Source organism: Pteropus medius, unplaced genomic scaffold, assembly GCF_902729225.1.
Source record: "Pteropus medius unplaced genomic scaffold, Ma_sr-lr_union100, whole genome shotgun sequence".
Lineage (NCBI taxonomy): Eukaryota > Metazoa > Chordata > Mammalia > Chiroptera > Pteropodidae > Pteropus > Pteropus medius.
Genome location: NW_024345601.1, coordinates 18,812,121 through 18,827,340, shown reverse-complemented (window position 1 = coordinate 18,827,340; position 15,220 = coordinate 18,812,121). Strand labels below are relative to the sequence as shown.

The 15,220-nt window shown below is 34.7% G+C and overlaps 1 pseudogene; it reads left to right on the top strand.

The window, feature by feature from the left end:
• Positions 1-11,851: 11,851 nt before the first annotated feature.
• On the top strand, positions 11,852-11,970 carry LOC120612018 (uncharacterized; annotated as a pseudogene).
• The last annotated feature ends 3,250 nt before the right edge of the window (positions 11,971-15,220 follow it).

Sequence of the window (15,220 nt, the reverse complement as noted above, 5' to 3'; positions counted from 1 at the left end):
CTTGTCCAAAGCTGTTAGGTTTTCATTGATTCTCGGGCAGATTCTCACTTCATCCACATCTCTGCTTTAAGATGAGGAAGGTCCTAATTCAGTGTGTCCCAACTACTGCATGAACTAGTGTGCTATGAAATGGAGAAAAAAAAAAAAATCAGACAGGTGGCAAGTTTTTCAAGGTGCTAAATTTATTCAATTATAAGTGACTATTCATTATTATGAAATTATCTTCTTGTAATTTGGTGTTAAAATATCCATTTATTTTTTGCAGTGGTGACAGGCAGTGATGAAGATGAATTTTTAATTGCTCTTGTTTGGTAAAATAGGTACTTGACAGGTCTAGATATTTTTTAAAAAAGAAAAGAAGAGGAAGAAATGTAGGAGAATGTCATGTTCTATCTTGAGCTAGGGAAGGGTATCTATTAAAAAATTTTATTAAAGCATAGTTATAAAAAACAAGAACAACAAAAGAAACAAAATAACGACAACAAAAAGACAAACGGAACTTAGGAAATTTGATTATAATCAAAATAAAAGTTTTATGTTCAATAAGGCATATTATAGAAAATTTTAGCATATGAAATTTACAATGGGAATTTGAAATATTTAAAATATAAATATTTTATATTTATACAAGCTATTCATTTTTGCTATTGGGCAAAAAATAATTATAAAAATTAGTATAGTATTTGAAAGGACAATTCACCTAAGTGAATTGTAAAACATAAATTGTTTTTAAAACCACTACTAATTACAGAAATAAAAATTAAAACAATAAAATACTACTTTATATTCACAAATTGGCAGAAGTTAGTAGGCAAGTAAGGATGGGGGAAGGGCTGGTGGCAGAGGCATGGACATGCATAGCTAGTGGGATTGTAAAATGCTACAACAATGTGAGAGAGAAGCCGAAAGGACCCAGTAAATAAATACGTCTGGACCCTACAGCCCAGCTCATGGAAATCACAGGACATGATGGAGGATTTTCATAGCAGCACTGCTTGTGCTAGCAGGAAATTACAGGCAACCTGAGAGAATAGCCAAGTTAAATGAGGTATATGCGTATGTGGGGCTGCAGCCAGCAACAATGAGCTAGATTTACGTTGGATAGCATGAAATGATCTCGAAAATAGTGGTGGATAAAAATAGCAAGAAACACGATATATAACAATATTGCGTATACAAATTACAAGCGCACATAAAAGACACTCTTCAATTTCCAAAGATACAATACATCTAAATAACCACTTGGATAGATAACAGGTTGGGCTGGTGGAAAGTGGAGAGGAATGATAAAAGAGAAAATATAATAAAATAAGGATGAAATTAAATAAAACAAAAAAATAATCTTTAACATATTGATGATAAAAGTACGATGAATTGAAAAGTATGATTAATCCGATAAATGCTTTGTTTTAAAGATTAATCAAAATAACCACAATTAATCAGTACAGTAGGGTGCATATGGGAAGGGGAGAGGATGAACTAAGCACCAAGAGTGATCTTGATTAATCTAGTGCTTTTGTAGATCATTACATAGCACTGTGGATATTTGTATATTGTCTACCATGAAAGTGTACTCATATCTTTAAAATTCCGATATTTTAAAATCTTTCCTTAGCTTGTAAACTCCTACAAAGCAGATTTCAGCGATGTTTAGCTCTTTTGATTAATAGAACCAAAAAGCTGGGATTCTACAGGATGTAGCCTTCTTAGATATATCCTTAAGCGATCACAACAGATGTATTGAAATGCTGTACCTGCTATCGACCTTATAAAATAAACTTTCTCACCCCTTTATATGTTGTTGAGAGTTTATTTTGTATTTTGCTGCTGAGATGATACTTCTTGTGCTAGGTGTTTTGTATCACTTCTGCTACTTTGTTGCGTGGTGATACCCTTAGGCCCTAATAGATTTTTTCACAAGAGTTTCAGATTTTTTTTTTTGAAACATGAAAAAAATATTTGTTCGTGAGCTGTTTCTCTCATAGAACCCCTCATCCCTCTCTCCCCACCACACATTGACTTCTATTTTCCCACCATGTTCTGAATGTTTTATTTCTATTCTTCCTCCGTGTGTTCCAGCAGTGGTCGCTAGAGTAGTAGGGGCAAATTAATGAAGCGGAAAACAAGCAGTCATGTATGCACAGAGTCAAATTCTTCCTAAGCCAGTTATTAACTGTGTGAATTTGGGCAAGTTATTTAGCTTTGCTCACTCAGCTTTCTCATTTCTAATATGAAGAAAATAATACCTTGTGTGTGTGTGTGTGTGTGTGTGTGTGTGTGTGTGTGTGTGATTTAATAATGTTAATATGGAAAATTTATACCATTGAGCTTAATTATTTTGATGTATCCATTTATTTTCTATTGAAAGGTTGGTAGTCTCACAAATTTAAGTCTCCCCAAATTATTAGTTTTTTAAAAAAGTATTTTTAGCAAGAAATAAGGAGTGAGACTCACCTCATTCCTCAGCCTTGTCCAATAATCGATCAGGTCTCATCATACCTTGAGACTTGCCCCATTTTTAATACCTCAATCTGTAATTCTTACTCAGAATTTTGAGATAAGTTTAGAAATAAAGCAAGGCTTTGGGAGGGAGTAATGATATACTTGGGCACTTTAAAGGGTAATAAAACAAAGCTGAAAACAGAATTTATCTTCAGAATGTGCTACAATGTCTCCTGAGCTAAATAAAATAATATTAGGGAGAGCTCACAGTAGAATGGCAGAGAGAGAGAATGAGAAATTCTCTCATAAAAGTGCTGAAAATGAAGGGAGTTATTATAGCATACCAGAGGTTTTGATAAACTTTTATAGGACAGAAGGTATATAGAACCATATTGACAGTTGAATCACAGAGGGGAGAGCCACCACTGAGATCAAGCACATGAGAAAATTCTCAATTGAGGAGGGAGCTGTTTTTCATGGTGGAAGCCCCTGGATTTAGCTTGTGGAGATATCTGATATGAGAAAAGGAAAAGATGTTGAGGCCATAAATTAAAGAACTGTTTATAGAATGACTGTACCTGGGGCACTCATCTCCCTGCCCTAAAAAGGTCCTTACTCAGTGTTGCTTGTATTGTCAGGGTTTGCAACTGGCCAGCTAGAGACATGATCTATGCAGGATTGAGGCTTCCTGTGTGGGGAATAAGGCTCTTTGGCTAACAGACCCCTAGGAATTAGTTGGTAAGATGAACTAAAAATGTGATTTGGTTTCTGCTATTTAGAAGTCAAGCAAGTATGATTAAAACTAACATCAGCATCACCATCAATACTTTGCCTTTGTCTTTTTTTTTTTTTTTTTCAGTCCTTAAAGAGTAATGAAAAACGAGAATGACATAAAAGGCTCCCTTAGCAAGAAAAATTGACCCCAGCTTCTCCTATTTTATCCCAACCTCCATGGACAGGGAAATACCTGGTATCCATAAGAGGGACAGAATTGGTGAAGATCCAGCAGAGACATGTACAAAAATGTTATTGATGGAAAATGATCAGAAGAAAGACAATGCCTTACTCTGGGAGAAAGAATAAGACTTCCTCCTTCTTTCTGTGGTTGGGACCCAGAATTCATCTGTGTCTTGTGGACTCAGTACCTTGTGTATCTTTGAGAAGCCCTGGTAATCAGGTACCACTACCTCACACCTTTGACCAATTAATATGAGTGGGTTTCAAGTATATCACTACAGTTTACCACCAAGTTCTGAATTTATTCACTTAGGCTTGAAAACATGTTTTGCATGTGATAACCCTCTCTTCTCAGTTTGTCCCTGAGTCTTTATGTTTCATTCATTTTATGATCACTGTGAATGACAACATGGCCAATCCACCAGATTACATCTCTCAGCACTCACTCTCCTACCAGTGTTTACTGGGGTTTATCCTGAATTCATTGCATTCCATGGATATTGCTGGATTTTTCCCAAACATGCACTTTATTAGTAAGCCAATCTTGATTTAAATTAGTTCCCTAGGCTTGGTCTTTCCAGTTGTCCTCCTTTCACTCCTGTTGAATTATGTCACAGGCTTCAGATTTATCAGGTTATCAGGTTATCATATCAGAGGTAGAAATTGGGTGTTTGACTAGAATTTACCTGGTAAGTGAATTTGGTGAATGGCTAAGAACATACAAATTGATTCTGTTTCTAGTCCAGAAAGTGTTTCATTCTTCTTATGAATGTTCAGGAATCAGGAAAATTATGTTTCAGGAAATTCAGGAATGTCAGGAATCAGTAAAGTTTCTTGGATTTCTCTTAAGGACACCAGCAATAATTTACAATTAACCAAATGTTTACATAAATAGATTTCATCAAATTCTCCAATTGACATCAAATGGTTAGATGAAGAGTTTATTCCAAAAGGATCGAGTGTCAATCTTTTACCATGGAAATGGAACATGTGCAAAGATTCTCCTGGACAGAGCTGGTGACAGTAGTTGTACGGACCTAAGGGGATCTCAACGTCTTTTGAATTACTTGCCTTCAGTATTTTTCACAGGGCCAATCAGAGTTCTCAATTATTCAAATAAATAATCTCCAGCAAGGGGGTGTCTTTTAAAAGTCTTGTAGTTTCGATTGAGTAACTTTTAAGTATTCTTTTATTTAAAAAATAATCCAATTTAGTGTGAATGACGTTTTTTGAATAACTGCTAGTGTAGTTTTAGGAGCTGAAGACAAAGACCAATGTCATACTGACATTGTAGTCTCTGTCCTCAAAGCGTGGCCACATTTATTGACAAGACAGCAAGTAAATAAATACTTTCAGAGTAATGTGGTAAGTATAATTAGTGGCTATGGAACAATCCACAAACACAATCCACAAGTTCTTCCAGGTGTGCAAAAAGTATAAAAATTAATTTCCTCTTTGTAACTTCATTTTTATTGAAAGCTTCTATCTCACCACATCTAGATATTCTAACCTCAGTTTTCAGGAGTTCTTATACACTGTAGTTGTATCATTTTCCTGGGGATTGTATGCAGGGCTAAGGCCTTGAATGGAGGTCTAAAGGCATATAAGTTACTTCCAAGGTCCATGGTTAGTATAGTCCCCCAGGTCTGGCCACCTCTGTTGCCAGAAATCTTTGCCAAGATTGCCAGTGTATGTCTAGTCTAGAGGCTCTCCATCCTGACTGAAAAAAAATACCAGTGCCTGAGCTCCACCCTCACAGATGCTCATTCAGTTGTTTTTGGGGGCGGTATTCTGGACTAAATGTTTTTCTTAAATTTCCTAGATGACTCTAGCATGCCATTCAATTGAGAACTACTGGCTTAGGTGCTCCCATGCCACTTCCTCCCATGACCTCAGTGTTTCTAGGGCCCAGTTGGAATGTCCCCTTTCTCCTTTCCTCCATCCTGGGTTAATCTGTTCTGTAGGGGGAAAAAAAATCAAATATATTACTACCACTGTTCGGACACACAGGCAAAGAAACCCCATATCACAAAGATATACCATGTGGGTGCCTCTGCTACCTGGGATCTGTGCTAGCCGAGGGCAACCTGTACCTCTAAGCATCTACTCTTTCAGCTAATATCCTCAAGGCCTGCGGAAATGCTTCTCCACATTTCTGACCCTATGTCCTGGAAAGAAGAGGCAAATAACAGTAATGCTTGCAGATTGTCCCAGTGCTGAAGTCAAAGGGAAACATTGCTTGAATGTGCACGGAGGATTTGAGCAGTGGAAGGGTGCTGGCAAGAGAACAAACCAGCTTGTGATTCCTTCGCTCAGACAGAAAGATTGAAGTAAATTCTTGTCTAATGATGTAGCAAGTACACTTCCTAATAGGTTTGAATGACTGTTGTCTCATTTCTCTGTCTTTACAATGGGTGGCCCTGGAGAGAGAGTCTCTGGAAATAGTTTGATATTCACAGAATTTGTACATGATGGCTGAAGAATATTCTGCAGTATTAAACAGTTTATATTGCTCTTGAACTTGTTTAATATGTAAATCTACAAAAGTATGAAGCATACTTTTATAAATGTAAAAGTGTAACACATATCAGCTTTTTAGATTAGCAATAGGTGGAAATTGAAAGCTAGAATTGTAAATAGCTGAATTTTATAAAAATGTTAATACATTGAAATCAAATTTTCAAAAAATTAAAATATTAGACAAAAAAGATATTTTTTATTTTAAAATTTAATATTTGTTAGTGTTTCAGGTTGTTCAGGCCACTATAACAAAATAACATGGACTGGGTAGCTTATAAACAACAGAAATTTATTGTTCATAGTTCTGAAGCCTGGAAGTCCGAGATCAGGGTGCCATTGTGGTCAGGCGAGGACTCCTTTCTGAGTCACATACATCTGAGCAGAAAATACAGTTTCCATTTGTCCCCCGCCCCCAAACAGGCACAGCCTTCTTAATTATTGACATTCTGCAGCAGAGTGGCACATTTGATACAATCCATGAAACTTTGACATATCATTATCACCCAAAGTCTACATTTTATATTAGAGATTACTTTTGGTGTTGTACATTTGAGTTTTGACACTATTATAGTATCATACGGGATAGTTTCACTGGCCCCAAAATACTCTTGTGCTCCACCAACTTATCCTGTCCTCCTCCCTAACCACTGGCAACCACTGCCATTTTTAATCTCTTTATAGTTTTCTCTTTTCCAGAATATCATATACTTGAAATCATACAGTATGTATACTTTTTAGAATGTCTTCTTTCTCTTTTAATACGCACCTAAGATTCTTCCATGTCTTTTTATGGATCAGTAGTTTCTTTTTTTTAGAGCTGTATAACATTCTATTTTCTGGATACAGCCAGTTTGTTTATCAGCTCACGTACTGAAGGACATCTTGGTTGCTTCCAAGTTTTGGCAATTATGAAAAAATCTGCCATAAATATCTGTATGCACGTTTTTGTGTGAACTTAAATTTTCATTTTGCTTGGGTAAATACCAAGAAACACGATTGTTGGATTGTATGGTAAGAGGATGTTTAACTCTGTAAGAAACTATCAAATTGTTTTCTAAGCGACCACATCATTTTCATTCCTACCAGTAACAAATGAGAGTTCCTGCTGTTCCATATCTTCACCATCATTTGGTATTGCCATTGACTTGGATTTTGGCCATTTTTACAGGTGCGTAGTTCTATCTCATTGTTGTTTTAATTTGATTTTCCCTAATGACATATACTGTTGGACATCATTTTACATGCTCACTTGCCATCTGTATATCTTCTTGATTAGGCTTCTATTCAGGTCTTTTGATCATTTTTTAAATGAAAATAATTTATTTTTTCATTTTCTTATGATCACTTAAATTTACATTTTGTATGAAAAAATATTTAAATTTTATAGGCTGAATATAATTATATTTTACTTTTTAATGACTTGACAGAAGTTTTGTGAAAATTTTGATTAAAATAACTTAGTGATTGTATTAACCTAAAGGCAAGATAAATAAATTTTATGAAAAAAGTTATATAAAAGTTTATAACTTATGTGTATCCATATTTTATTATGAATCCATATATCACTGGCACATAAACAGAACAATCAAATGTATACAAAAATTTACAGTTATCTTTCATATTTTAAAACATTCAATCACTTAAAATCTATAATTTTATACACATTTGTCATTGTAAAGGTAAATTTTCAGAATAAGAGAATAAAACATTTTGTTTAACAGTTTGATACCTTTAATCATAACTTTATGTATTTTCATATGGATACGGGCTTTTACTTTTACTGTCCAGGGCTCCAGGAGTGTTCAGGGTGGGACTAAACTCTATTCTCCCCACACTGGCCAAGAGAATTTGTTGAGCACCAAATGCCCTCACCTCAGGGACTTGAAAAAAAAAAGCCCATGAGATTATTTCTGTTTTTTCCCACTATAACCCTCAGCTGTGCCTGTGGGAGCAGAGTCACTCATCTGCTTGAATAACAAGAAAAAGGAAAGGGAAAAAAACAGAAATATAAAGTTGTTTTTAATAAGATTACTATTTACAAACATTATCTTACATACATTGATAAAGGTATGCACAATATTTCACAGGGGTACAGAGAAGCAATGGTGGCTAACACTCAATAAGTTTAGTCAATTTAGGAACACCCTCTCTATTGTGACTTGGAGGTAAGTTTTTAAGTGAACTTTTAGATTATGGGTCATGGGATGTGACTCCTGTGATCATAGTGCATCAAAGAGGGCACAAGAGGATCAGTTAGGATTCAATATTAATATAATAAAATACATGTATTTGTACATATTTTAATTATAGTCATATTGTTGAGGATTACCAAAATATTCATATTTCTGAGGATTATGCTTATGCCTATCTATATATAGTTTACTACTCCATTTGTAAAATCAAGAGTTTAGAAATCACTGAGGGGAAGAAATTTCTCAGTATGTGTTCTGCAGGCTGCTTGTGCATCAGAGTATGTGGAGGTATGTCCTGGAATGAGATTCTGCAACAAGCTCCCTACATTCTCGTGCACACTAAAGCTGGAAAACCGTGGTGCATAAGGTTTAAGGAAGACTGTTCCACTGTGCTGTGGAGAAAGGAGATGAAGAAGGCTCAGAAACCAAAGTTAGGAACAAGTACTATGTTTTATTAATTCAAACCTGAGGGTAAAAACCAGTTCTAGGGGAGTGGCAATGGGAACAGAGGAGGAAGGATGGAAACAAAGAACATTTTGAAAGTAAACTATATAATCTTATTGCCTAGATATAAGCAGTTTAGGAAGAGAATAAATCTCAGAGTCAACATTTTAAAGAATTGTTTTCCTAATAAACTATCGAGTCATCTGCTCCTCTTCTATCCTCCAGTTTGTAGCCCCACTGATAGTAAGTGATTTGCCCAAAGTCACTCATCTTCATAAGGACAGACTTGGAAATAGAAACCAAGCCTTTTGTCACTAAGGCTAGTAGTCTTGCCACCAAACCATGAGTCACACGTTTCAAGGTTTTAAGACGGAGTGACTAAGAAAATTTGCCTGTCATTCAATATTTTTGCAGATCATGTACATGTCAATCAACAGGCTCTATACTAACTGCTGGGATTACAGCGGTGAATACCATCTGGTTGATATAATGGTAATACCAATGCCTGATTCTTCAGAATGGGAGGTTGGAAATGTGATGAGTTATTTTAATGTATGTTACTTTTGGACATGTTGGATTTGATGTCTCTGTTCCATGTAGATACAGATTGCCTAGTTCTCCCTGCAAACTATATGTACATGTTTATTTATGCATATGTATGGGTTATGAGAACTTTCCCTAGGTGTCTTTTCAGATAAAGGAGAGAAGAGTAAATAGTGAGAAAATTTATCAAATCCATTGAAAATACCCTTCCTGAGGTTGTAGCAAAGTGGTCTGTAGAGAAGAATATAAGGTTATTTTATCAGTTGCAGGTTTTTGAATAATTTTTATTATTATTGAGTTTGTCTTTTTCCCGTAAAATGTGTCTTGTCTCCAAGATGGGTTATTTTTCAGATTCTTCTATCCTTTGGAAAAAAGCAAAGCACATAAGCAGTATTAGAAATATTAGTTTGTAGCATATACTCTCTAAATTGGTCATTAGCCAGGTTTCCTCACAGTGTTAGGCAGCGCGCCTTTGTCTCACCTTGTGTCAGAAAAAGGAAAATAAATTCACTTGGACATGCTTTGGATGACTTTCAGCATGAAAACTGATATCTATAAGTTTGAAATGAATTTGCTCTCTAAATATTTGTACTCGAAAAAGTTTAAATGAAAATACTCTGTGATAATTCAAAGACAGAATATTGAGAAATAACAAAAATAGAATCATTTCAGAGTATTTATAAAGACATATTAAACAAAATACCAGTGGGTAGAAAAAGACACAGCTCTGATTGTGACTGCTTGAAATTTTTTGAGAGATTTTTCTAGGAGGAGGAAGAGGAAGATGGGAAGAGGAATGCTTTGATAGATTTTCTCATATCTTTGAATATTTCTTCATTTTGTTAATTTAGAGAACAAAAGCACAATTTATTTAATGCTGTTCTATTGTGATTCTTATTCTTATTTTGCCAATACAGAGATGGACCACATCAATTATTGTTAATTTGATCTAGAAGACTTTCCCATATTTGAACATTATGTTGATATAACTAATAACTCCCACGAGAGAAGTACACTTATATTAAGTGAAATTGAAGTAACTTAACAAATACTTATGCAATCTTAAGTGGAACACGTTGAAAAACACTTCTCATATGTCTTAATTACTGATATTCATTTATGAGAATAATTTTGTTTACCAATTGTCATTAATCCTAACAGCTTTATGACTTACGAGCTCCCTTAGGCATGAGATAATGTCTTTGGTTAATAAATTGTATTATTTCTACAGAATTTTCTAGATTAGCCTCACAAACTTGGTAGTCTACAAAGAACTGAATTGAAGGGAAGGATTTTCCCAAGAACATTCGACAGCCTAACAGAACCATGGGCAAAGTGTGCATGATCATAAACCATCAATAACTAGCAAAATGAGAACCTCAACACTACAGCTTAAAAAGGCAAGAAATTCTGAGCGGACTCTCAGTGAAGACTTTATTGTCTGGGAGTTTGCAGTTCCAAGAAGAAATTAATCTATCTCTTCATTTTACTCTGTACACCAGAGCCCTAATCACTAGTGAAAATAGTATACACCATAGATTTACCAATATTTAACAATATTCCTCAGAATGAGTTTGCATGTTTAACAAGAAATACCCATGAGTGCTGCTTAAACATACTTACAGTTCTCTTATGAAGTCACTCAGCAAAGACTTGTTATGCTCTGATTAGCTTATTAGTTCATTCTGGATCTGATAGAGAGTTTTGGGGCACTGTCTGTCAACTTGCAAGGAATTAGGACAGAAAATGCCTTTGAATTGTCTTTGCTCATTTAACCATGTCTCTGCAGATGTTCCCTATTTAACATATCTTTTATTTGAAAAGCATGCTATTTGTGTAATCAATTAGAGATGTACCATTTTGAATAAATGGAGAAGTTTATAAGTAGATTAAAATGCTAAAGAGATATACTTCCCCCTCAAATGAGTGTCAACCTGTATATCAACATATGATTAATTCTGAATGTCTAAAGATCATTTCAGGCTCCCTAGTTAGTTCATGCAGTGATAATAAAAAATTGAACAGTATATAATTTATGAAGGCAGCCTATAATGATAGTTTTGCTTATACTTAGGTTGTTTACAAATGATCACAAATTATTTTTTTCTGTAAGAATGGAAATATGAGAGAGCTGTTGCTTTAAGGATTAAATTATTTAAAGTAATTATGTAGAAATATTAGTGGTGTTTTCAAGAGGTACAATGAAAAATTCAACTCATTATTTTCTTTCCCCAGTTCTGTCTACTCTTGTTACTTTAATAGAAATGAATTAGTGAGATGGCAATATAGTGCAATAAAAGAGATTAGACTTTTGAAATAGATACAGAGCTACAGGACTGGATAGCTTCAAAGGGTGCCATTCACATGACAGGTTCCATGAATAGCATCCCCTGGAGTTGTGCAGTAGACGACGTGGGTGACCATACACACTGGCCCTCAGGTACACAGTGTTGGGCTAGTTCTTGGCTCTTTGACCCTCCATTTATCTTTAAAATGGAGATTTTACACACAAGATAAGGTTCTTTTGTAAACAAAAAAAGAACTTATCTACCAGATATGGTTCTTTTGTGAATTTTATGAAGATAGGGTTTTACAGGATTTATTCCCATAACAACATTTAACGTAGTACCAAAAGCATGGTAGGTGCTTAATAACTATTAGCCTTAAAAACAGGTAAATGAGATGAAATCTGAAAAGTTGATAAGAAGAGTGAAAAAGATAATGTCCACTTAGGATCTAAAACTTAATTTTAAGTCTACGGCCATGCTACCCTGAGTAAGCCTGATCTCGTCTGATCTCAGCAGCTAAGCAGGGTCTGGCCTGGTTAGTACTTGGACAGGAGACCACCTAGGAAGACCAGGTGCGGTAGGCATAAAAAATAAAAAAAATTAAGGATTGTAAGCTGACAAGGTCCCTGCAATCTGTGAGGTCAACCAAGGGTTGCCTTGCCTAAAAAATAAAAATAAAAACAAAAAAACAAAAAAACAAAAAAACTTAAAAGACAAATAATGAAATCAATCTGGAAAGGTACCCTAAGCATTTGTGTGGCACCCATGGTTTGCTCCAGATACTGAATGCAGGCCTTAGGAGGGCAAGTGACACAGAATGAATATATGCATAATATAAGTATATAAATACTTAAAACTAGTCCTACTTATGTTTCATGACAAATAGAAAAATTAAATCAGAGAGTTGGTGGTACTTTTCATTTCAGTTTTAAAATTCTAAGAAATACATTTTTATATTTCTGTTCCAAGCCATTTTTTTCTAAATGCTCTAGAAAATACTTAATAATTCTATACACACAAATATGTGCACATACACACAGCCTACAAAATTTGGATACTTAATTAGAAAATGTTAATTTCCATCATGTAAATTTTTGGCTTTTACAAAAAAATGTAAAGCAGACATTGGAAATTGTTTCCTAGAAAAAAGAAAAGACACTGCAACAAAGAAAAAAGGTAGAAGAAAGTTTGCATGATTCAAGATACTAAAAATAAAAGTGTAATGACAATTACTATTGCTATCAATCTTCAATAATTTGTGTTGAATCCAGTCTCAAATGCAATGAAGCTTTATAAGATTTGTGATTACAGAGTGTAAAATATAACAGATGCTATAATATTTAGATGCCTGCTGGCATTTACCTTTCTTCTCTGCACAGTTCATTTCAACTATATGAAAATTTTATGTGTTATATAAAAGTAGCGAAAAAGAAATTTATTTGTAAAATAACCACAGGAGAATTGATAATGTTTCAGCAATGTGGTATTTGATTCACTTCAACTAGATGAACTATGTGAGAAAGTGGAGAATTTAATGATACAATATTAGTTTCAGTTTTCATATAGTGGAGATGCACAGGTCAAAAAATAACACTGATGTGGAATTCAGTTACTTTCTCTGTGGTGTCCAGAGCTGACTTTTTAGGCTGGGAACCCTACTGTTAGCTGGAGAAACGGTTTTGCTTTGAGGATTGCGATAGAATGGTATTGGCATTGTGACTTTGGAGAAATAGGCAGTGTTATATTTTGGAGGCAAGATACTTGGGGTGCAACATCTTATTTTTAAAAATACATTTTTCAAGTTATCAAATACTGGTCTTTAAAAAAATCCTTTTACGGTCTTATCTATGATTATATTATAAACGTGATTTCAAATTTCAGATACTCTAAAATAAGTAAAACACCAAATTGCTTACTTTAAAAATTTATGTTCCCTCTTATAAGAGATATATTTTTTTATTTCCCATTATATTTTTTTTTTCAGAAAAATATTGAAAAAAATAATAAAAAAATTTCTAGATCTGCAAGCTAGAAACTTAGAAGTTATTCTTGGACACATCAATAAATCATCAATTTCTATTGATTTTATCTTCTAACTATCCACTAAATCTGTCTGCTTTTTTCTATCACCACTTCTACTCCTCCATACCTGGATTCTCTCCTGGAATGATGGAAACTTCTCTTTATACTTCCTGCATCTACACTTCCTAAGCAAATCTATTTTCCATAATGTTACAAAATCTAAATCTGACCTTGTTCTACTTTTACTTATTTCAAGGGGTTTCCACTAATCCTAGTATTAACAACATGCTGAGAAGGGCTGGTGAGCACCAAGTTGCTCTGAAACTACCTACTCTCAGCTACATCTGCTCTTCTCTGGCTTTCTGCAGCCTTGTCATCTAGAGTCCATTTCCAGGTCCTAAAAGCCTTTAAAAAAAAATTAAGAACTTTCCCCATACCAGCAGTACTTCAAACTGAAATACACATGTCCCTGAACATGCATGGAGGTGTGCCATGCATCATACTGATAATTTCAAGAGTCAATTTCCGGATTCACAATGTCCATATGGATTTTCTCCATCAATGACCTGCGTCAGGACTCTGTCTACAGGTGAAGCCTCCTGATGCATCTCCCCTCATTTCTCACCTTCACAACTATTCTTCTTTTATTTTACAAACAAAAGAAGGTGGACCTTTCATTTATTCTGATCTTATTGTGGAATACTTTACCAGATAGAATCTCTGGGGAACCAAAAGAGGAGCAATTCAAACCATGAGCATCAACAGTCTTCAGTCAAGGAACCGTATCGTTTCCCTTTTGATACATATTTCTGTTATGGGAAAGTGGGATATTAGAAATGAAGTATTTTGACTTCACGTGGATGTTCTGAATTCAGATACTTCGTGTAGTGGGGCAGTAGGAATAGTGATAGTTTTTCTTTACCCACTTCACTTCTTTTACCTCCTGTTGTCAAGAAGCAATGCTGCCAAGGGAGGGAAGAAGGGAGGATCTAAAGAGAGCAAAGCAAACAGAAGGTTGGTGAAGAAATAATGAAGACATCAGTATTTACTTTATACAGATGGCACACTAGAGGAGCCTCTGGCTTTATCTACCTATCCATTCATCTTAATTTCTGTCTGTCTTCCTTGGCTATCTACCTCTCTTAGAACATTCAAATTTTTTGTAAAAAGCTGTCTGGGAAATATCAGTTTGCTCTGAATTGCATTTTTACCAGTTGCATTAATAGGAGAGACTCTGGGGATTACTCTCATTCACCTTTTTCAGGGTCTGTTTCTCAGTTACACAAATATCTCTCCAAGATCCTATTTTCAAATTTTTTGCATATTTACCCAAAAGTGGAAATGCTGGATCATGTGGTAGTTCTAGTTTTAATTTTTGATGAACCTCCATATTGTTTTCTATTGCAGGTGCACCATTTTACATTCCCAACAATAGTATTTAAGGATTCCAATTTCTCTACATCCTTGCCAGTATTTGTTATTTTCTGATTTTCCTTTTTAAATAATGCTCATCCTAACAGATGTGAGGTGATATCATTATAGTTTTGATTTGCATTTCCCTGATGATTAATGATGTTGAGCATCTTTTCATATACCCATTGGCCATTCATATGTCTTTTCAGAAATGTCTGTTCAGGTCCTTTGCCCATTTTCAATCAGGTTATTTATTTATTTATTTATTTATTTTTGCTATTGAATTGTGGGAGTTCCTTATATATTTTAAATAATCCCTTATCAATGTATGTATGCATATATTTTCTCTCATTACATAGGTTGCCATTTTGCTGTTACATTGTTTCCTTTGCTACACAG